This window comes from Lissotriton helveticus, chromosome 8 (genome assembly GCF_964261635.1).
Source record: "Lissotriton helveticus chromosome 8, aLisHel1.1, whole genome shotgun sequence".
Lineage (NCBI taxonomy): Eukaryota > Metazoa > Chordata > Amphibia > Caudata > Salamandridae > Lissotriton > Lissotriton helveticus.
The window spans coordinates 1176631653-1176655604 of NC_136069.1; the positions used below are offsets into that span (position 1 = coordinate 1176631653).

At 48.3% G+C, this 23952-nt stretch overlaps 2 long non-coding RNA genes across 2 annotated transcripts in view; one reads left to right on the plus strand and one right to left on the minus strand.

Annotated features, from left to right (window-relative positions):
• The window catches only part of LOC144771911 (uncharacterized), a 150245-nt gene that overhangs the window by 113580 nt on the left and 12713 nt on the right, over nt 1-23952 (plus strand). The window lies entirely within an intron of this gene.
• Nucleotides 6334-23952, minus strand: part of LOC144771913 (uncharacterized) — an 825386-nt gene continuing 807767 nt past the window's right edge. Inside the window, exon 3 of the long non-coding RNA XR_013599544.1 lies at nt 6334-6365. This is a non-coding gene — a long non-coding RNA (uncharacterized LOC144771913). The remainder of the gene's footprint in view (nt 6366-23952) is intronic.

Genomic DNA, 23952 nt, shown 5'->3' on the forward strand with positions numbered 1-23952 from the left:
CCATTGCTGTGAAGCTCTAATAATGGACAAAAGTGTTTTGGACCAAATATGAGGTGAAAATTTCTTGCCGTTTTTGCTGACTTGCTTGCCTTTGAGGTGCTCTTTGGCGGGGTTCCGGGGGTTTGTGTGTAATTTTTGGTGTCTGTCGAAGCACTGCTGCGACAGTCTAATCTTGATTGCATTTGCTTTTCAGGAAATCCGTGGTGGAAAACAGGAGTTATGATGATTGATGATGACCTAGCTGCACAGCGCGTTACTTTGGACCGAAGGCCGAGAGATATTGTAAGTATGAGATTTAGCTTTTTCGCTGTTTGGGGGTGTTGTCGGGTGTTTTTTTGCGGGTGGGTTGGCGCCGGCGGGTCTTGCCTGGGGCATTCCTGGGAAGGTCTAATACCGGATACAAGTGTTTTGGACAAAATCCATAAGGAACAGCCTTTTTTTTGCCATTTCTTCAGACATCTTGCTCAATGTAGCATTTTGGGGGGCTTCCTGCTGTTCGTGGGTGGGTTGCGGCCGGGGTCTCTGTCGAAGCACTGCTGCGACAGTCTAATCTTGATTGCATTTGCTTTTCAGGAAATCCGTGGTGGAAAACAGGAGTTATGATGATTGATGATGATGACGACCTAGCTGCACAGCGCCGCGTTTGGACCGAAGGCCGAGAGACATTGTAAGTATGAGATTTAGCTTTTTCGCTGTTTGGTGGTGTTGTGTCGCGTGTTTTTTTGCGGGTGGGTTGGCGCCGGCGGGTCTTGCCTGGGGCTTTCCTGGGAAGGTCTAATACCGGATACAAGTGTTTTGGACAAAATCCATAAGGAACAGCCTTTTTTTTGCCATTTCTTCAGACATCTTGCTCAATGTAGCATTTTGGGGGGCTTCCTGCTGTTCGTGGGTGGGTTGCGGCCGGGGTCTCTGTCGAAGCACTGCTGCGACAGTCTAATCTTGATTGCATTTGCTTTTCAGGAAATCCGTGGTGGAAAACAGGAGTTATGATGATTGATGATGATGACGACCTAGCTGCACAGCGCCGCGTTTGGACCGAAGGCCGAGAGACATTGTAAGTATGAGATTTAGCTTTTTCGCTGTTTGGTGGTGTTGTGTCGCGTGTTTTTTTGCGGGTGGGTTGGCGCCGGCGGGTCTTGCCTGGGGCTTTCCTGGGAAGGTCTAATACCGGATACAAGTGTTTTGGACAAAATCCATAAGGAACAGCCTTTTTTTTGCCATTTCTTCAGACATCTTGCTCAATGTAGCATTTTGGGGGGCTTCCTGCTGTTCGTGGGTGGGTTGCGGCCGGGGTCTCTGTCGAAGCACTGCTGCGACAGTCTAATCTTGATTGCATTTGCTTTTCAGGAAATCCGTGGTGGAAAACAGGAGTTATGATGATTGATGATGATGACGACCTAGCTGCACAGCGCCGCGTTTGGACCGAAGGCCGAGAGACATTGTAAGTATGAGATTTAGCTTTTTCGCTGTTTGGTGGTGTTGTGTCGCGTGTTTTTTTGCGGGTGGGTTGGCGCCGGCGGGTCTTGCCTGGGGCTTTCCTGGGAAGGTCTAATACCGGATACAAGTGTTTTGGACAAAATCCATAAGGAACAGCCTTTTTTTTGCCATTTCTTCAGACATCTTGCTCAATGTAGCATTTTGGGGGGCTTCCTGCTGTTCGTGGGTGGGTTGCGGCCGGGGTCTCTGTCGAAGCACTGCTGCGACAGTCTAATCTTGATTGCATTTGCTTTTCAGGAAATCCGTGGTGGAAAACAGGAGTTATGATGATTGATGATGATGACGACCTAGCTGCACAGCGCCGCGTTTGGACCGAAGGCCGAGAGACATTGTAAGTATGAGATTTAGCTTTTTCGCTGTTTGGTGGTGTTGTGTCGGGTGTTTTTTTGCGGGTGGGTTGGCGGGTCTTGCCTGGGGCATTCCTGGGAAGGTCTAATACCGGCTAGAAGTTAGTTGGACAAAATCCATAAGGAAACACCAGTTTTGGCACTTTGTAAGTTAGGGTTCGTTAGGGTTAGCCCTAGCAGCAGGATTGCATGTGTTTAGGGGGGTTCTATTGCAACGCGGTTCTGTTGTTGTAGAGCACTGTTGGAGCGATGCTGGCTATGGATACTTTTGCTTGCAGGCAAGTGGTTTGAATACAATCCACGGTCTGTATTTGGGTCTACTGTTACTTTCAAAGTACGTTTTGTAACCATTTTTCTGCTAGGCATCATCAAAGTGTGACTTTTTGAACCACACAGCGTACATACCTTTTATTTATTTATCAGTGGTATTGTAATAGCACTTCCTGTTTTCCGTTCAATAATTACAGGCCGGGTTTCAGTCAACATCCGCCAGGCAGGCAGTGGACAGGGTGTCTCTTCTGTCAGTGGTCACCACCACATTGATGGACGAAGCGTCAGCTGGAATGGAGGAGTGCCGCCAATAAGAGGAATTGTTTGCTGCATGCAACTTACTTACCAATTTCAACAGGACAACTCCAACAACATACGCAATACAGATACAGTATCCATTGTTGTCTTTTATTCTATGAGTGTGACTGCATGTGCTTACCTTTACTTTGTAACCAAAGATTGTCTGTAAACTCTGTATCTTCAATTATTGTTTGTCCATGCTCTGCTTTTTTTTTCTTCTCTCAACAAAACCTACCCAAAAAGAAACCCCCATTCCCATCCATTTTACAAACCCTAACCCTCTTCCCCCGGGCTGTGTTGTTTTGCTTGATGTCTGACTAAAATGACATCAATAATTCCACACACTTGCTGGGGAGGATAAGGTGATAGCAGCAACAGGCTGGTGAAGGAATACGAGGATATCTTCTAGACTTACTCAGCTTCAGTACTATATCTTCTAGTAGTAGTAGCCAATGTCAAATAAATTCAACGCAAGTACTAGTTATACTTGCAATACTTTACCATTTGTTAGGCTACATTATGGCACTGTTCTAGTGTACTGTCACCTGCTATTTTCTCGATCGTACCGTAACCGTTGTAATGCTACAGTAAGGAGTACAAACAAGGTTTCGTTTTCTTTTTTTCCATAGGCATGCAACTGCCACTGTGTCACACCACTAGTAACACCGCAATGAGGAAATGTCACCCGCCCAGGAATGACAACGTTAATCCCCATTTCACCTGGAGCCAGCCCTGGGCCTAGCCCTAATTTCTAACACAAATTACAGGTAAGATAAGCGTTTGGTGGGAGGTAGTATAATGGAGTATTATTTCGGAGTAGACAAGAGTTTGACGGTTGTACTACTAAAGTCCTACGACTGTTCAGGAAAACAAAGTTACTGTTACACCCCCGCCCCCCACCCACCAGACTGAAAAGCAGTAAAAAACAGGTATGGTCAGATAAAGTAGTTGAAAAATATATTTATTTATCCCTAACAAAATAATCTCCCTCACCCACCCTAACCCCAACGATTGTCTCTGAAACGTCCCAAAACGATCCCAACTCCCAAATCCCACCCCCCAAAAGTCTATAAAAAAAGGGCAAGGGACACTCCACTACTGGAGGGTGCTGGTGCTGGTGCATGATGCGGCATGGGCATCATACTCCTTGCGGAGGGTGGCAAGCTCGGAGCGGAGGCCCTTAACCAAGGTCTTATACCTCAGGACCTCCTGCTCCAGGTTGGACATGCGGACTCGGAGGCGGTGTTGGCGTTCCTTGCAGCTCCTGTGGGGGGCAGCTGGTGTTTCCGGTGCTTGGCGGTGGCGGTCGGCTTTCTTAGCCCGGCTCGGTCCCGCTGGTTTAGTCACGGAGGAGGATGCAGTCGAAGATGTTGCCCCGCTCGACTGCGTGTCCTCCTCCTCCTCCAGGGCCACCAGCCGCCGATACTCGGCGACTGTGGCCTCCAGCCTCCGTTGCCGGGCCAATCTAGCCTGCTCCCTCCTTGTTGTTGATTTGGAAGAAGGAGCAACTATATGAAGAAAGAAAGACATAGTCTGTAACCAATGCTCCTTATTAATAACACAAAGTGATTGAGCCGAAAGTTGGGTCACAGAGTACAAGTAGCAAATTGAAAGCACAGTACATAACTATTGAGGACAGTATCTATGTAACCCTCCCACTTCTGCATCCTTGCTCTAACAGTAGTGGTAGTTTAATGAACTAATTCTACGACCACTATGGACTTCCATTACAGTCGACTATGACAGTACACCAGTCTTATTCTTCTTCTTCTCTCTTGTTTAGGGAAATGGGTACGTTATCTTATGCAAGCCGGCAGAATGACATGGACACAGCACAGTGAAGTTGCACCCGAGAAAAAAAGTTGCACACCATGATGATGGAGACAGACTTGCGTTACTGTACCGGTCCAGTACATGCAGGTGGTGAAGCTATTACTTTTCTATTACGGGTGGCACTGAGAATACTCTGTTACAAGGGCTACTGCTTAATTAATTTACCTTTCACCCTACAGTGCAAATGAGTACTAGAAAAGGAAACTGAAGAAGCTAACTAATTTGATTATCTATCACTTCACATGGGACGTATTTAATGACAGATGAGATGACTTTAGGTGCTTTGCTTAATATTGAGTGAACACAGTGATACACCCACACATGAATGACGTACTACAAGTAAACTAAAGTTATTAAGAGAGGTACGGAGTGTCCACCGTAATAACCAGATATATGCTGTGAATGCAAACGCAATACAAAGTACTGCTACTATTCATGGAAGTATTGGACACATTTACAATTTCTTTTCCTTGCCTTCCCTGCACTGGGACGGACGTGCGGGTGCGGTGGTACATGCTCTTCAAGGTAACACTTACTTCACCTGGCGACCATCTACTCTCTCTAGATACACATTTGCTATGTAAGAGTCAGAGAATACCATGCTCCAGGCATCCATTCATTCAAAGTATACGCACACATACAGTTTCTGTTTCACCCACCCAGGCTGCTGTCCTTCCACCCATCCTTGCTTCATCATTGACCCAGCCATGCACCATACCATATTCTTTCCTTCCCAGCCACCTCTGGGTCCAAGCAAACACATATCGTTCTTCTTTGCCAGCCATCATACAAGTTCGCGTCCCACTTACTTACACCCTTCTTTCGCTTTTCGTTCATCCCATCCATCACGTTCGTCTAAGAACTTATTGGGATTCTTCTCACCAAAAACTTCACAGCTAAGTCGAAGTACATTTCGAGGAGGCTACTACCTGGTTGATTTGTAATTGTAATACACCCGTGCAGAAAGCACACTATGCAGTCTTCAATCTCAATAAGTAAGGAATATATAGCTTACCTGTTTCCGCCACCACCGTTTGATCCCCCACAGGAACGGCCACCAGCTCTTCTACCGCCGCATCCTCCCCAGAGGCCTCCGAGTCCAAGTCCAACACATCAGCCACCTCCGCGCTGGCCCCGTCACCAGATGTTACACCTACAAAGTACATTTAAGAAAGTTAGAATACACCACTCACTACTATATAATATTTGGTCTAGGAGAAATGTTAAAAAAACAGAATACAATGTAATAATTTGTGACTGTCTACTCCATAGTAAAAATGTCCCATTTTCCAGGGAAGGCTGTTGTCTTGCTGCACTTTTATGCACAACTGATGAATGCTTGCTTTTGATTTTTAACACGCACCACTTTTTCTCCTAACAGACAGAAGCTTGACTCCTGAGTCCTAAGAACACGACCAGGATCAAGTTCAAAGTAGGTGAGAGTTCGGCTCGACCACAAGAAATGTGTCCAATTAATCGTCAGCACTAACCACTTTTCCGTTTACAGTTAAATAGTTTTATGACAAAGTAGATTTCAATAAATGTGTTTACTTTTAATAAAGCTTTTACACTTAAATAGACTCTGTGGTTTTTGTTCCTCTAGACTAGAGTGGATGAGCTAAAGGTTTTGGAATTTTTGCAAGCATGAGTGCCTCTGACACTTCTTGACTGTGCTGTGACTCCGTACTACTCTCTTGTCCTGCGTACGATAATCTAGAGATCATTGGGGATCTATAATCGGTGACTTCGGGAGCTGAATGACTCTGCCACACTATCTAGTCAGTAAGGAGACAGTGCATAGAGGTATTGCTGAATATAATGGGAGTCCAATGGAATTGCCAAATGTCCAATCTTAGTTAGCTACACAGACAGACTAATAAAAATAGTCTAGTAATACCACAGGGAGTCATCATATTCGAGGCAGGATAAGAATTTATATTCAGTCTACAAGAAGATCAAAGACGATTTAGAAAAAATCGAATGAGGAACGCTAGGAAAAAATAGGTACTGTTTAGTAAAATGTAAACTTACTGGGGCCAGCAAAGGAGCCCTCGCCTGCCCGATCCTGGCCTGCATCCTCAGCACCCTCCTCCTGTGTCCTCTTGCCCTTGGGGGGAGCTGATGTACAACATGAAAGAAAGAAAAACCATAAAACATGGATGAGATTTTTCAACCAAATCAAACATTTCAAAAGAACAATAACAACATATTTTGGAAAAATAGCAAATAGATAGACAACTATTCCACGGGATCTATCTCATGTGGTATACTACGTTATTCGTATTGCCTGATTTGCGGAACGTTGACTTAGAAAGTTCCTATGTAACTCAATAAACAGACTACTAAAGAGGTTTGCCTAGGCCTGGCACTGCAGGCAGTAGTGCACAACACGTGACAGACAAAGTCCATCCTGCTTGCAGATCAGTGAATACTCAAACTATCAATCCACCCGCCACCACCGCCACTATTTCTTCTGATAGCCATGTGACTGTCTAAAGGAAGGACACTGGACTTCAGTCTGTTGGGGCTGATTTATAAGTCCCTTGCGGAAGTTGCGGCTGATTTTCCTCCATTGTTGCGTGCCTTTTCTGACGCAGCGGCAGAACAAAAGACTCGCCATGGTGTTGGTGCGGCGTATATATTAAAAAAAAAACACATATGGGCATATGGGCGATGCATCACGTTGTAAAGCCCTGCGCCATCAGGGGGCGTTCCGGCGCAAGGGAGGGCGTACCTGCGCAGGAACGAATCCTAAAAGTGGCTGAGGGAAATCTACAAGATGTCAATCAGTCATTTTTATGACAATGATGCATGACTCAAACCCTGCGCGCTTGAAGCCGACGTACGGCTTGATGCAGCATTGGGGAGATAGGGTACCCCAGAGCATTGCTGGAGCTGCGCCATCGTTGGCACGCAACTCCAGCAATGCGCTGCCTTTACGGCACAGATGCGTAAGGCTTCTGTGACGTTTTGGGCCAATGGGTGGTGGTGGCATGGCACACAATTACTGCCGCATCCCTGCTACTTTGCAGGGATGCGCCGGTAATTGAAAATATGACCCTTACTGTCTAGCATTACGCAGTTCTTTTCTTTACAGTACACTGATACATAATTTCTCAGGCCAATGAAATGCTTCTGAACACAACATACAAAACAAAGAAGCATAGTAGCAAGCAAGGCTACTGAGAAGGAGAGCAGTGCACCTGAAAATGAAATGCATAGAAGATTTTGAAATATAATTTACCTCAATGTAATCGGCAGCATTATTGCTCTTGGTAAAGAACAAAGATTTGCAAATAACAGAGCCGGATAAAACAGAGTAGTAAATGTACTACTACTACTACTCACCAAGCCCGGGGACCTCTACGCCGAGCGCGTCCAGCAAGTCCCGCTCCCGGTCCATGACATCGGTCCAGCGGTGGGTGGCCTGATTATACGTGCGCCGGACCCCAGAGATCTTGTACATGGCCCGGCACACCTTCTCCCACCGCTGGCGGCGCTCCCGGATGCCATAGCCGGTCGCGATCTTGCCGCCTCCCAGGATCGTCTTGGGGAGGCGGCGCTGGACATGGAAGATCAGTGCCGCCACTTCCTCCGCGCTAAAGATCTCCCTCGGGACCACTTGCTCCCCCCTTAAACGCCCGCACGGGAGCCGGGCACGGGGTGCGGGACCCTTCCCCTTCTCAGGGTGCTTCCCGGCTCCCTTTACCATGGTCTGGGCAGAAATAAACTTAAATGATAAAGAAGAAATAGAATAGTGAAGAAGAAAATAAAAGAGTTTAAAAAAGTAGTTTAAAAGTAACTAAAAGCTGCAGAAAACACAAAAATATAGAGCTAGAAAAATAGAGGGTTAGATAATAAGTAAAATTAGATCAAAAAAACTTCAAACAAGCAAAGGATGGCAGAGATTGAGAGAGGATAGAGAAAGCATGCCCAGAACCATAGCAATGAATGAGAAACAAGATGGCCGCGCCCGTTCACGACCGCGTGGGTAAGTTCGCGCGAGATTTTCCTTGCGAGTACGCGCGAACTTGTACTCGCGAGCAGCACACTTTGCGAGATTACACATAGCGGGCGGAAACGGAATTACGTCACGCCAACAAGATGGCCGCGCCCGTGTACGACCGATAGGGTAACTTGGCAAACGAATAGCTAGAAGCGCCTCGCGAACACGCGCAAGATCACGCGAACATACACGTCGCAACAAAAACAATTTTGTATTCGCACGTATTCGCGGCTTCCGAAATCGATCTCGCACGGATTCGCGCCCCAAATAACGCGCGAAATTGCAAAAAAAACGATTTTAGCTAAAATGAAAGCAATGAGCAGGTGCAAAAGTTCAAACTTAACATTAGTAACATTCAAGGTAGTGCTTCCTGATGGGCCCCTCCAGAGTTTGCAACAATTCTATGACCCTGCTATGACCCAAACAGCAGGCTCATAGAATAGCACCATAAAGGTCCTGTAAAAAAAAAAAATCACTGCAACAAATAGCAAATTACAGATAAGGAAGGAAGCAGGTGCCAGCCAGACTGGAACTTTCAAAATTACTGACACATTAATGAAACACAAATTAATTGATGGCAGTTGAAGAAGGGCAGGTGTGCTAGCTTTTTTCAACCACCATAATCTACAGTAATAAATAAACCTAATAGGTGCCTGTGAGGATGTACTAGAGGGTGGCATGGGTGTCCCAGAGGGTGGCAGTGGTGAAACAGAGGGTGCTGTGAACCTGTGATGATAAACCAGACGTAGAAACAACATAGTCGCGGCCGTTGCAAGCCGAAAAGTAAGTTCGCAATTGCGAACTTGTCCCAAAATCGGCGCGAACACGCGCCAACACAAAAAACGGAAAAATCCGCAAGTCCGCTAGAGTTCGCGGATCTTCGCGGATTGCGAATCCGTAAATACGCAAGTTCGCGGATTGCCAATCCGCAAAATCCGCCCATGCTTACTCTTTAGTTAGTCTATTCCACCAGCCCATCTTTCGCAATACCTGCCCCCAAATCTGAACTACAATCCGCATGGCAGGCGGAACAGGACGCCTCTACAGGGCTGAATAAAGGATAGTGTGCAGGGAGTGATCCCCATGCAGCGCCGCTCCACAGCGTATGCTGGGTCAGCCCTATCTCCATACCACCACTCGTTGGGGACAAGTAGATGCGATGCAGCATAATAGGACCAAATATAAGAGGTTGCCAGCCCACCACAATATGTAGAGAGGAAGCCCTTTTGGACAGCCACCCTAACCGCGCCACCCTCCGAAACAAACTGTCCCAGAACCGAGTTCACCCTCCGAAACCACCGCGGGGGAATCGCATAGGGATGATTTTGTAATTAAATAGTCGTGGGAGCGACACCATCTTGAAAATGGAAAACCATTAGGGCCTGGGGCCTTGTCAGAATTAAAAACTCCCAGGGCTGTCCCCAGCTCCTCTTCAGTAAGCGGGTCTTCTAGTCCTTCCCTAACTGCATCTGAGAGTGCCCTCAAAGGGAGATCATCCAAAAAACGATCAATGACCTTCGCCGGAAGGCACTCCACATGGGCATACAGCTGAGCATAATATTCTGCAAAACTACTCACGATAGCCGACGCGCCTGATACCGGGAGCCCATCCAACCCCACCACCTCCGGGAGGACCTGGCGGCGAAGCGAACCCTGACACAATCGGTGCAGCATTTTACCAGATTCGTCACCCAACTGATAAATCCTACTACGAGTAGCAAGCCAGGCCTGGCGAGCCTCATCTAGGAGGATATGAGAATAATCCTGCTGCGCTACCAGCAGCCGAAGGCGAGCAAGCCGCCCGCCCTCCTCCCTGCCGCGCACCTCCAACTCAAGAATAACTGCCTCTGCTCGAACCAGGGCCTCGTTACGCTGTCTTCGGGCCGCGGCACAGAATGAGATGTCCACCCCGAATGGTGGGCTTCAGAGCCTCCCGTAGAGACTCAGCCCTCGAGAGCGAGCCCATGTTAATAGCCAAGTATTGATCTAGGGCCCTCCCATTCATTCCCTGTTGTCCTCCTTCTGAAGATTCCAGACCGAGAGACGCCATCAGAATGACCCACCGGCCCCCCTGTTCATATAGTAAGTGCCACTGGGGAATGGTCAGAGAGTCCGCACTGGAGTATTTCAGCCGCCACCACTCTGCTGTCAAAGACCTGTGGGATGAACAGATAATCCCGGCGGGAGAAGGAACCATGAACCGTCGAAAGATACGTATAGCCCTGTGTACTACCATGCATCCTGTGCCGTGGGTCGACCCAATCAAGACTCGTCATTAAGGAATGCAGCTTAGTAGGATGACGGGCCTCAAATAAACCCATGGACTTCCATCTATCCCTGGCCACATCCATCACATCATTCCAATCACCTCCCACCACCGCAAGGCCCTCAGGTATATCTGTCCACAGGGGCAGAATCTTTTCAGCCAACGACCAGGAAAAAGGCAGGGGCATAGACGCTCCCTAAGGCCTTGTATGAACAGTACCTGCCCTGCAGATCCCCCCAGGTTTTAACATGCGTGTATGCAACCCTCCAATCTATTAAGATTGCAACCCCTCTGGAACCTCTCACAAACCCGGAATGAAAGACCTGTATAAATCCGAAGTGCTGGAAACATACTGCATTAGTCCCCATGAGGTGGGTCTCTTGCAACCTCAACACATCTGCGTGAGCTCGCTTGGCTGACTTCAAAATAGCCCCCTGCTTGATCTTTTCTAGCACCCCCCTAACATTCCAGCTAAGAACCCTAATAAGACCAGGGGCCTCCCGGGAACTAACAGCCATTCCTACTCTGTGCAGATCCTACACAATACCAGGACAGCAGCAAGAATCTTCCAGAAGACATAAAAGAGTCCGGAACACATGAAGACAGTGCAGCAACCCCACAAACCCCCCACCCAAAAACACAACGTCACAACACCTCCCCCCCACCCTGTACCTCCAAAACAATGAAGTACCTGTCGCGGCAGGCAGAGCAGGCTGACTCCAACAGGGGGTCCCACCCCACCCCTCACCCACCAACAAAACCCCAAATCACAGCCCATTGTCTAGTGGCACCCTCTCCTTCTGTGGAGCCCCACGGAGAGACTAACCCCCACACACGCCCCATCGGCCTATATAAGGTACTCAATGTCTGAAAGCGACATGGTCATCCTGGTGTCAGTCCGCTGAGATGTGTGACCGAGACACAGAGCCCTCCCGAGCCGCAGGACCCGCAGACCATGAGCGGCGTCTGGACTTGGAGCGTCTGCCCCCTCTCCCCTTTGGCCCATGCTGGTTCCGGGCGAGCCCACCGGAGGAAGAGTCAGATTCCCTTCCCGGGGGAGAGTGAGGACGTAACCGCACAGTGTGTCAAAGAAGTGGCTGCGGGCCCAGTATACTACGCAGCAGGGCCAGATAGAGCAGAGCATAAGGGAGCTTAAGTTCACGGAGGTGGGCCTTAGCGGCCCGGAACGACTGCTGCTGCTGCTGCACCAATTTAGTGTAGTCCGGGAAAATTAAGATGCATGAATTATTAAACAACAATGGTTCCTTAGCTCGGACTTGTTTCAGGATAATGTCCCTGTCGTGGTAATTGAGGAGCTTGGCGATGATGGGCAGCGGACGTGCTCCCAGGTGGGCTTCTGCATCAGAGCCCTGTGTGCACTTTCCACAACAAAGCAAGTCATGAGTTTCCCAGCGGGGAGCCAACTCTCGAGCCAGTCCGTGAGAAATAGTTCCATATTCCCCTTCTCGCAGTCCTCCGCAAAAGGTTATTGCATTGCGCTCTCCCCGCCGCGTCTAACACTCTCGATACTAGGCCCCTTTGGGTGGTCTCTATTGACGCTACTTTCTGCTGAAGTGTGCCGACCACATCCTCCATGCCCGAGATCCTTGTCTCTATCTCTGTAATGCGGGCTACGAGTTCCTCAGGTCCTGACGCAGGAGCATAACATCGGAGCCGACCGCCCCAATCTTGGCTTCCAAGGTGTCTCTAGATTGTGTAATGGTGGCCATAAGGACCGCATTATCTGGTACAGTAGTTTGGGTTCCCCGGGCAGCGCCGCAGGAGCCCTCTGGCCCGTGAATTTGTCCATGGTACTCTGTTTAGATGAGCCACCGCCGGGTTTGTCTCTAGTCATAATGGCCCAATCTCTACCTCTGACCCCGACCGAAAAATCCCCAGGTGGTAAGTGCATGGCTGTTCAGATGGAGGTCGGGGTCTCACTCCCGGTGTCGTTCGGGCCGGCTGCCTCCCAAGCCGTCCTTCGCCCGGCCGGCCTTACGAAACCTCTGAATCGTGGCACCTCCCCTGCGGCACGACACCGCTGTCGTACCCCAAAGAGATCACCCAAAGGAGGGGGAGGGGGTGAGAGAAAGTGCCGGGGCCCCAACAAGAATCAAGGGGGGCAAGCCCAGCCAACGCTCCCCACTGCGACTTGACCTAACCTCCGATGTCTCCCACACACCACTCTGATCGCAGCAATGTCAGGCAGAGTGCCACAACCCCAGGAGCTCTCGCTGTCCGGCTGATAGCCGGCCGAAGCAACTGGACAGTCTGTAGGGGCTGAGAAGAAGGGAGGGGGCACGGTGAACCGTCCCAATGTGACCAACCTTCAGGGTCTTCCCCTGCTCACTACCACCTGTGCCCGGTTCCCCCCTTGTGGCCCGATAAGACCATAAAACCCCCAAGAGATCCAAACCCGTAATGAAAGTGGGGGAGGGGGAATGGAGGGGCGGGAGGCAGCAAACCACCCTCCTAGGCAGGACAGTGGTACTCACTTGTTGGGCGCCCACTGAGCAGCCACTCCAACCATCCCAGGGGGTCTCTTCTCCACTGTGGGCCACTCAGGCTGGAGTAAAGACATCAAAATGGCGGCCAGCCAGCCGTGTCCCACACTCTAGAAGTCTCCTCCACTCGAGACCGTGTCCCGAGCAGGCCACCGGCCGTGTCAGCTCTCCCGGCAGGGGGCCTTAGAACTTCTGATATTTCGGGGCGAGCCCCGCACCACAAGTCTCTGCCTCAACTCCGACAGCCATCAGTCACGTCCCCTCCACGGCCGCTGCCTCAGCCGGACAATGCGGCAGAGAGATCCAGGCGATGCCGTGGCTTCAAATATGGCCTCAACACATGCATGCCACCGCTGCTGCCGAGTACTGCACCGTCGCCCACGAGACCTTCAGCGGCTACCAAACACAGCTCGGGGGCAAGGCTCCTCTGGAGATGATAGCGGGACAACCCAGGGACCACAAGAAGTGAAGATGAGGCAGGATAAACTAAGGATCAGTGTGGTGCTGGACGGAGCGCACTCAGCTCACGTCCGCCATGCGGGCCTGACAAGCTATACCCCCAATTTTGGCACTGTTTGAGGAATCTTTTTGAAACGTACCAAAAAATGCTCAATCATCTCGGTTCCTTCATGGAACGTTTCATAACTTTCTGTTAGGCTGAGACCAAGAAAAAATCAATCCCAAAACATTAATTTCCCATGTTAATTCCCATAGCAAACTTTGTGCTCCGACACAAAAAAACAGCTGAACTGAATGACACTAAATTTGGCAGAGGGTTAGAGCTTTACTTTGAAAGAGTGCTTTTGTGATTCGGTGTAAATCCATTCAACAGTTTTTGAGACATTAGCTTTCAAAGAGGTGCTCAGGTTACCCTTCAAAGGATAAAAAGTTAGGTATACCTGGATTGTTGGTCCAGCAGGAGTCCTTCAAAACAAAAAATACAAAAATTAGGGCCTTCTGATTGGCTAAGGGAACTTTTTCTCCTGTCAGCTACATCAGGACTAGACAACAGGTCCTGGGTCACCGAGTGACCTGACTGACTGGCTGCAACTCTGAAGAAAATTTTGCAGCCACCATTACAGGACCCGGGGACCTGGGGACTCGGTCACTGTGTCCTAAAATAGTTCAAAAATAGGGAATAGGAAATAAGGGGGCAGGGTAGAGATACCTTGGCCTCCAGGGCAGGGGAACCAAGAGAGATGTCTCAAAAAACAGTTACCACATTACTCCTATTGGACCAAGTGTGACCCTCCCCTGGGGTACGGCAGTACTTCCTCGGGAGTCTTTACAGAAGCATCACCCCAACATACTACGATAGCATGCAAGCAGCACCAAAGAAGCTTGTATGGTACTGCGAGACAATGAGGGTGAAGCTTGCATCATGGGTAGCACAGAAGTACCGTGGCACAGGGAAAAACAATGTAAAATAGTTTAAAACAAGCAAAAGAAAAGGTAGGAAAATGTGAGTTGGCTGCCTATGGCCATAGCGGGGTTGTTGGCTGAATCAGATTTTTTTTTAATCCTAGAAATTCACAGAATAAAACTCGAAGGTTAGTATGCCGTTAGTTAGGTATAGAAATAAGATATTACCTTCCATTAAAAAAACTGAAATTCACTGGAAAAAACAAAGGTTAAGTGACATTACAGTTAGTTATGTGTGATGTAGTATATGAGTGCATGGTGGGGGGTGCAAAGTATAGCTAGCTCAGTAAATTATAACTTTTGAATTTCTGTGTTTTATTTTGGTTTTTAAAAGTTTGTTTTATATCTGTTCCACACCTGACTAATACATCATTTAAACCTTTGCTTATTTTTTGGTGAGAATACGTGTATTTTACTCGGTGGCGGTTGCCACTAAGTTGTTATAGTTAAGACAGCTTTTCCATTGGAAATTCCTTTTTTGTTTGATAATAACTGTCAAATCTTCATGAAACTTTCCAAAAAGTGTTATTTTTTGCCTACTTTGAGCATGGAGCAATTCAGGGTGATCAATCAAGCGTGGGCAGACAAAAAAGGGTTGTCCCACAATGGGAAATTCCCATGCATTTTCCATAGACTTTTTTTAGCAGTGCTACTGCAAAATGGCTGAACAGAATGACACCAAATGTGTCAGGAAGCATGCTTTTTGTGATGTGGCATAAATCAGTTCAGTTATTTTTGCGATATTAAGTCTAAAAAATATTTGTATATCTGGATGGTGGCCAATTTGCTCCCACGGGAGACATGCAGCACACAGGAGTGAGTGCTCGGATTGATAGGCTGCAACATTAATTAAAATATTGCAGGCAGCCATTACAGGATGCAGGACTTAGTCCCCTGCCCTACATTTTATTTTTTAAATGTAAGGGGGTAGGGTAGGGATGCTTGCCACCCTAAGTCCATGAAGGAGGACCCCCGGTGCCAATAAAAACCAACAGGATCGCAACTTTTTTTTGTAAAAAGAAACACCTGCCAGCCTATAAATTATAATTAAAATAGAACCGCAGGGTGGGCCAGGGCCTTGGAATATTTTTATTTTATGTTTGGGTAGGGTGGTGTGAGTGGGGCCTCTGTCCCCGAACCACTTAGGGCCCGGGGCCACACTTCTTGGGCCAAACGTAATTGTATGAGGACCTGGGCGTGAGGACCCCTCCCAAGCAAGTTATTGGCCCCTGGGAACCCATTCCCCATGGCAAATGTAATTATAAAGTAAAGAGAACCACACGTCTTCCTCCCCGTGCTGGTATCTGCCCTGGGGACCCCAACCCTTAAGGCAAGATACAACACAGTCCACCCTAGGACACTGTGGTTCTCTGCCTGGGAGACTGTGTTCATACCCTGCCTGCACTGTCCCTACATGGAACTCCACTTTGCTCCTGGCCAGCGGGAGTATCTAAAACAGCTGCTCACAACGGGCAGGAGCAGAGACAAAGTGCCAGCTCCTGTCAGCACCCTGTGTGGTGCTGGCTGGGAAGCCAACCGGGGCCATGGGGTCCATGCAACTGCCCCTGCAGCCTCCAATGTACTGCTTTATGAGTACCCCTGCTGGCATTTACTAGAGGCATGGGGAATGGGGTCCTGGGGTCCTTAATGCTTGGAGGGGTGCTTCCCCTACCCCATAATTTTACAAAAAAGGCCCGGGTGATGGGGTCACGTGAACCGTTGCTGGCTTGGGGAGGGGGGCCAAGCACTCCACTCCCACTATTTAGTGAAAAAAAGGCCAGGGGGATGGGGTTGCCGGAGTCACTTGTGGCTTTGGAAGGGGGCACACTCATCCTTTTTAACAAAAGGCTGCAGGGGTTGGAGTCCCTGGGCCACTTGTGGCACATAGAGGGGGGCGGGGCACCCCTTACCCTTAAATACAACCGTGGGTCCCCAGAGCCTGGAAAGGGTTGGTGAGGGGGTTGCATGCCCCTCCCCTTAATGTTAGGCAAAAGACACCTGGGGATGGGGTTCCCAGAACTCTTGCGGGTTTTGGGAGTGGATATACATCCCACTCAACTTATGTGAATATAAGACTCCAGGGATGGGGTCCCTGTGGCCATTTGTGGCTCAAGGAGAAGGGCTGAGTGCCCCCTTCCCTTATTCTTAAAACAGGCCCTGGGAGATGGGATCCAAGGGGCCCTTGTGGTTCAAAGATGGGAGCTGCATGCCCCCTCCCCTTATTTTTAAAAAAGGCATTGAGGATAGGGCCCTCAGACCACTTGTGGCTCAGGGAGGGGTCCAATCAGTCTCTTCTCCTTATTAAAAAAATACAGCCCGGGATATGGGGTCCCCCTCATCTCAAAAAAATTAGGCGCCGGGACACCCACAGTAAATATTTTTTTAAGTGAATAATAAATGAGAGGCAAGAGCCGCTCGTGTTTTATTCACTGGCCCTTTGAAGGAGAACAGCAAAACAAACAAGATGATGGGCATAATGTTGCACAATGGCAAAACATTCATCTCCAGTCACAGATCTGGGTTTAATCCATCGTTTTTTTGCTTACCAAGCCACCCCAGTTCAGACATAACCATATGCAAATCAGTCTTGACCCTGTGCCTCATAGGAACAGTCCAGCCCGAACTGCCAAGCCATGTCTTCCCTGGACCGGAATCAAGCATCCTAGGACCGGTTTCTGGCTATTAGCCGTCTTCAGCCAGGATAGCTTGACTCCAGTGGCGTAGTGAGCACGGGACCGACGCCTGGGAATACCCTTCCCACATAGGGTGAACAGCAAAACAAAAAAGGATGATGGACGGAATGTTGCACAATTGCAAAACATTCACCCCAGTCACAGATTGAGGTTTAATCCATCGTTATTTTGCTCACCAAGTCACCCAGTTCAGACATGGCCATATACAAATCAGTCTTGACCATGTGCCTCATGGGAACAGTCCAGCCCGAACTGCCAAGCCATGTCTTCCCTGGACCGGAATCAAGCATCCTAGGACCGGTTTCTGGCTATTAGCCATCTTCAGCCAGGATAGCTTGACTCCAGTGGCGTAGTGAGTATGGGAACCTGGAGGACCTGGCTTGGCAGTTCGGGTTGGACTGTTCCCATTGGGCGCAGGGTCAAGACTGATTTGCATATGGCTGGGTCCAAATTAGAATGGCACGTTGAGCAAAAAAACGGTGGATTTAGGCCCAGATCTCTGTACTGAGGTGAATCTATGACATTGTTCTGCATTCTGTCCATCAATAGTTCTTCTTGCATTTGTCACCCCGAGTGGGACGGGTATGCTCAGACGTGAGTCCCGTGCTCTCCATGCCACTGGAATCAAGTTATCCTGGCTGAAGAGGGGTGAAACCCTGAAACCGGTCCTAGGATGCTTGTTTCCAGTCCAGGGAGGACCTGGTTTGGCAGTTCGGGCTCGACTGTTCCCATTGGGCGCAGGGTCAAGACTGATTTGCATATGGCTGGGTCCAAACTGGAATGGCATGGTGAGCAAACAAACTATGGATCTAGGTCCAGATCTCTGTACTGGGGTGAATGTACGACATCATTCTGCATTCTGTCCATCAATAGTTTGTTTTGCCTTTGAAGGAGAAGCCATAATGACCCGTAACGGCATTATTTTTTATGTTTCTTGGAGCTTAGTTGTGCCTCTAAAATAGGGAGGTGCACCACCAAGACTTTTTTAAATGTTGTTGAGGGCTGCAAGGAGTCCATAGCCCCCCAGCACCATTAAAAAAAATAAACAGAGATATGTTTGTTTTAGTTAAACAATATGTTTCTGACTACTTATTTTGAAATTTCTAACCCACAAAATATAACAATAAAAACTATGTAAAAGAAAGAGTCATATACATATTTTTTTTTATTAACACTTTATTAAACATTTTTATAGTAATCAATATTAATACATTAATAAATAAATGGATTAATAAGCATTACATTGCAGGAATTATTCAAATATACTTTTGATTTAAAATATTGGTTATTATTGAAGGAAGATGATAGACCTGCCTCATATATTGATATGTTATCCTGATGATGAAGCCAATAGGCTTACTTTTCATATTTTGGTGTTCCAGAAGGCTAAGCTTGGCATAGGGTTGGCCTCTCACAGGCCATTACCTACGGCCAACCCTCCATCATGCACAGGGGGTTGGCTACTCACGTAGGATTGGCCACAAGACCTGGCCACAGCCAATTCCCTGTGGCCATCCCCTCACCACGCATGGCCAAAGGCTGTGGGTAGTGTTGGTTGGCTGCTGCAGGGGCTTTGATGCAGGGCCTGGCTACAACCTCGTGCACACCCTTTGTTGACTTTTTGTAAGGTAATAAAATATAACTTTATGTTAAAAAAAACCTAGAAATTCAATGAAAAAACAAAGTTTAAAATGACATTATAGTTAGGTGAAAATTTCAGTGACAACATAACATTTTAAACTAAAACAAAACACTGAAATTCACCCGTTATAGATATGTCTAGTAACTATAGCACTTGCCCTAAGGTAACTTTAACTTGTGCCCTTGCCAGAATTTTGTCTACCACCAAAAAAATTAAACTTATAAATAGTTATTAATTTATTACTTTTTTTCTACATTTGTCCACTTTGGAGTGTCTAGTGAAGAGAATTTAAACAGTGGGCTCTCACATTGGGTAAACGAAAGACACAGTTTTTGAAAGGCATTTTATTTTTTTCCCCAAAGAAATTACATAAGGTTTCTTTGAGTGTCAGATAAAGATTGTCATAATATTTTCCATCCTAATATGTGTATAATTTTCTTCTGGTGCACAAATGTTTTGTAACATACAAACTTCAGGAAGCACGGGGCATGCTTACGGCGTGAGGCGGAATGGCTGCCTCTTGAGGGAGCTCCGCACGCCAGACCCACTTATTCGGTGAGTACCATGCGTTATGGACACTTGTGCCGCTAAAAAACTGCATGCAAGTTTTTGTTGTGAAAAAAAACTGCATGCAGCAGTGACTACATCCCCTTGGCAAGATTGGGGAAGCTTCTGAACCTGTGGGTGCGGAGGAACCAACTTTACTTGGCGGATGACTCTCCTGGATCAGCCCCTAAGAAAATGGCGCCTGCCCGCGACTCTGCTGCAAGAGCGTAAGAGTCCTGAGAGATGGCGTACTGCACCACACGAGACAACGTTTCGCCGGCGGTGAGTGATTTCAGAGTCGGGGCTACAACCAGTGTGGTAGGAGACGCGGCTGAGGCGGAGTGAGCCCCGGAGAACTGCAGCTGCCTTGGCGAGACGAGAGGAGCCTGCTGAGAGCTGGCTGCAGACCCGATCCCAGACGGAGCTTGGCGCGCCTAGAGACCCAGTGGAGGTGCAGTAAGTGGGGTGGGGGCTGGGTGCTGGTCTTGCTGCGTGGCCTTGCTTTGGTGCCCCTGACTTAGTACACAGGCGGTATTTGAGAGGGCCAGGGCGGGCTGACTAGGCTGGGCACGGAGTAGCGATACCGCCACTACTTACCAGAGGGGAGTTGTGTAGGCTTGATGCCCCGTGGCGTGGAGGTGCCGGTCTGAATGACCTGGTACATGACCTAGCCTGCTTCTGCGGGCTGGGGTGTGCAGGGCTCTGCTGGTGCTTTTGGGTGTGTGCGAACCCCGAGCACATGTGGGGTGCTGGCGCGGCCTGGGAGCATCCTGGATGGTGCGGACTGAGTCACTGGCGGCAGACCTTTTACATGGTAGAGCGGCCGTGTTCCTACTAGAAAACAACGGGGAGCGGTAGTGGCAGTTATTGGACCTCACTGTGGTGCTGAAAGCTATATTTTAATAACACCATACACTCACTCTGTGTGGGGTCGAATCCTGAGGCGTGACTGGCCGCTGCCTGGGGAGTAGTGATTACAGGAGACGACTGAGGGCTATATTCACGCGACCACGTTGAACCTCAGAGATTGAAGCAGCACGCACCTCTACATGTTGCTATATTTACCTGGCTGCTGTGGGGCACTGCAAAATTGTTGCACTACTGGAGAGCTGGACTATTGACACTGCGGATCTGAGCATTGGATCTTTGACCACAAGGAGAGACGTGGCAGGGACGGCACACTGTAACCTGCTCACACACTGCACCCATTATGGGAAAATCTGACCCCAAACAGCCGAAACTCCAGTTTGAAAGTAAACGAAACACACGCGCAAACGAAGCCATGGGGGATCAGCCTGGGGCGCAGGGTGCTTCAGGGACAGTGGAAGACTCGGAGGACGACACCAGGACTATCCTGCTAGAACTACATCTCTGGGATGAAGTCAATCTACAGTAAAACAGACGCGCTAGCGACTGGCCTTGATGTGGTAAAGGAGAAGGTGGACAAGCATGAACATAGGCTAGATGTCCCGGAAAACAGACTATCGGACACGCAGGACTCGCAAGCAGAATCCCGGACCCAAACTCTTCAAATGGAGAAGGTTTTAGAGGTCATAAAGACAAAAATGAGGATTTAGAAGTGCGCTGTAGGTGCAACAATCTTCGCATTATTGGTCTGCCAGAATCCACCGCCATATCCAAAATGGAGACATTCATTGATGGCCTACTGAGCGAACTGTTTGGCTCAGTGTTATCCACAGTAATGATCGTTGAGAGGGTGCACCGCTCACTGGGCCCAGACCTAAAACGGGGGCGCCGCCGCGCCCGATAATAGCGCGCCTACTGAACTATGCTGACAGGGACGCCATTCTGAGGGAGGCCAGAGGTAAGGCTCCCATTAACTATAAGGGAGACAACCTGTCTTTTTCCCAGACTACACCCCGACGGTGCAGGCAGCGCGTAGAGAATTTGTGCCGGTGAAGAAGCTGCTGCAGACTGCCTCTGTACCATATGCAATGTGGTACCCTGCCAAATTGAAAATTTCTCATGAGGGGCAAGCACATTTCTTTACAGGCTCAAAGTCAACCGTGAAATTTTCAAAACATATCTGCAAATCTAGGCACCGACAGAACATTCCGGGGAGCCCATCACCCTCACCGAATCTAGAAGACACAGATTAGTGATGGTGACATTGTTTTCCTTCTGATGGAAAAGGGTGGATTTGTAATGGAGCTGTGGGCGATTGCTAATCTGATCTTGTGCTTTTGAACAGTTGCAGATAGGGGACGACTCCACTACACAGGTGTCATATGTTTGAATGTAGTTGTTTTTACTTGCGCTGGGTCAGCGTATTGGATGTTGACTACATTAATGGTTGATGGTGCACAAGTGTGCCACACAGTTAAAGTCTGGCAAATCTCACCACGGAGTGAGTGTTCGCTGCCGTTCCCCCCCCCCTAACGGGTGTTTCCCAATTGCTTAGTTGTATGGAAGGCGGGGTAAATGTGTGGGAGGGGGGATGGAGGTGGTCTCAATCTAATTGGGAGGTTGAAGTGGGTGGGGGTGGTGGATGGGGCAGTGGGGGTATGCGTTGTATTTTATTTGTGTGATTGCTGTGTTGCTGTCGGTTGGAGTGGGGGCTGATCTTTATGGCGAGTTGGCCGTAGGTGGCCCTGGCATTACCCTTCTACTGCCGATCCCGTTTTTTATTAGGTTGTCGGAGGTCATTCAGTTCCAATATGGGTGACTAATACCGGTTGTTTACTTGGAATGTGAGGGGCCTCAATTCAAAGTACGCCAGGTACTGGCCTATTTGACTCGCCATGACATACATATAGCTTTGTTGCAGGAAACACATTTGACTAAGCATACAGAGCGAGGTATTGCTGGAAGATGGGCAGGATTTAAACTGGCGTCTTCTTTTTCATCATATGCCAGAGGCTCGCTGATTCTGATTATACGGGGTGTCGCATTTATGCCTGCACGGACATATATAGACGAGGGGAGGGATGCACAATAGTACAGGGGAAGCTGGGAGGCTATTTGGTAACTAAAATCAGAATGTATGGGCCTATTGCAGATGACCCGGAGTGTTTTTTATGGATGTATGCTAAACTGAGGGTCTGGCCGGAAGCAGATATTTTGTGGGGAGGAGACTTAAACACATACTTGAACCCTGAGCTAAATAAGTCCAATCCAATGTCACACAAAACTCCCAGAGTAGCCCAATGCGTGAAGAGTGCTATGGTAGAATTTGGATTGAGTGATGTGTGGAGGGTGCGAAATGCCCTTGTGAAAGAGGGAATGCATGCGACACCACTACACAACAGCTGGTCAAGACTAGACTATTGGCTGCTGGGTGTAGATGCAATAGAATGGGTACCTGGAGTCGCAAACTTGCCGCGCACATTATCAGATCACAATCCGGTACAGTTAGACATTTAGGCCCCCATGGCCATACATCGCCCATTTACGTGGCGGCTGCGCTCGGAGGCACTACTCGATCCGGTGTATGAAGCTACAGTGCGGGAAGCCATAGAACAATTCTTTTTACTCAACAAGGGTTCAGTGGATGATGCCTCCACTCTGTAGAAGGCTTTTGAGGCAACAATTAGGGGGGTGTGCATTGGTACCACGGCAGGCATTTTGAAAGTTATTAGAGCGCAGCTTCTCAAAGCTGAGACTGCACTTCAGGTAATGGAACGTAGATACACAGTGGGTCCATCATCTGATAGCTTGGCTCACATACACCAGCTGATCTTGGAATATGATACTTTAGCTGAAACTGAAATACGATACCTTTCTCGTAGACACACAGTGAGAAGATACGGAGAGGGAGGGAGACCAAGGCATACACTAGCAAGCAAGATTAAAGACCGTATGGAGCAACCTCATAAAGATAAGATCACGGACCACCATGGGAAGTAGCATTATCACTGAAGATTTCAAACACAATGTGTTTAAATATCAGGGTGCACTGTTCAAAAATGCCCTATAAGGTGCTTTAAAACTTTATCATAAATGTATACTGCTGCTTGCAGGAATTCACTTTTTAACTAACTTTTTTATACTCTAAAGATCCTCCTTCATCGCAAGTTCTGTTATTTTACATAACAGTCACTCAACAAGACAAATATAGTGAAATCTCATACCCATCTTCAACAAAATGTGTCATGTAATCAGTATGAAAGCAAAAGTTACATTGAAGAACAGAAAGAAAAAAAACCAACTCAAAAAGCCAAAGTTCATTCTCTGTATTAAATTTTCATAAGAGTATGAATTCCAAATCTTCAATTGTACAAAATTGCACTTTCACAAATTTCAATCCTTAAGTAGTGCGTCAAACATTTGCCTGCGTCCAACATTTCCCAATGCATTTCGGTGCGTACACCTTCGTCAGGGGGCACACCTTCGTCAGGGGGACACTGCAAAATCATAATCACATATGTAAATGTAAATGTAGGAATTTGTAAAGCGCACAGCTACCTCCACCGGAGGTGTCCCGGCGCTGTCCGTATACCGCTTAGGAACCCTTCCTGGGAGATGTCCACTCCTGGGCACCCCCAGGTGCAGCCAGGCATCCCAGCGCTTTTGGGGCCATTGTGGAGACTAAGCAAGCTATTGCCCAGAGTTGCAGCGTGGGACCCATGATCAGAACAGGCACTGAGGCGAGAATATCCAGTCAGG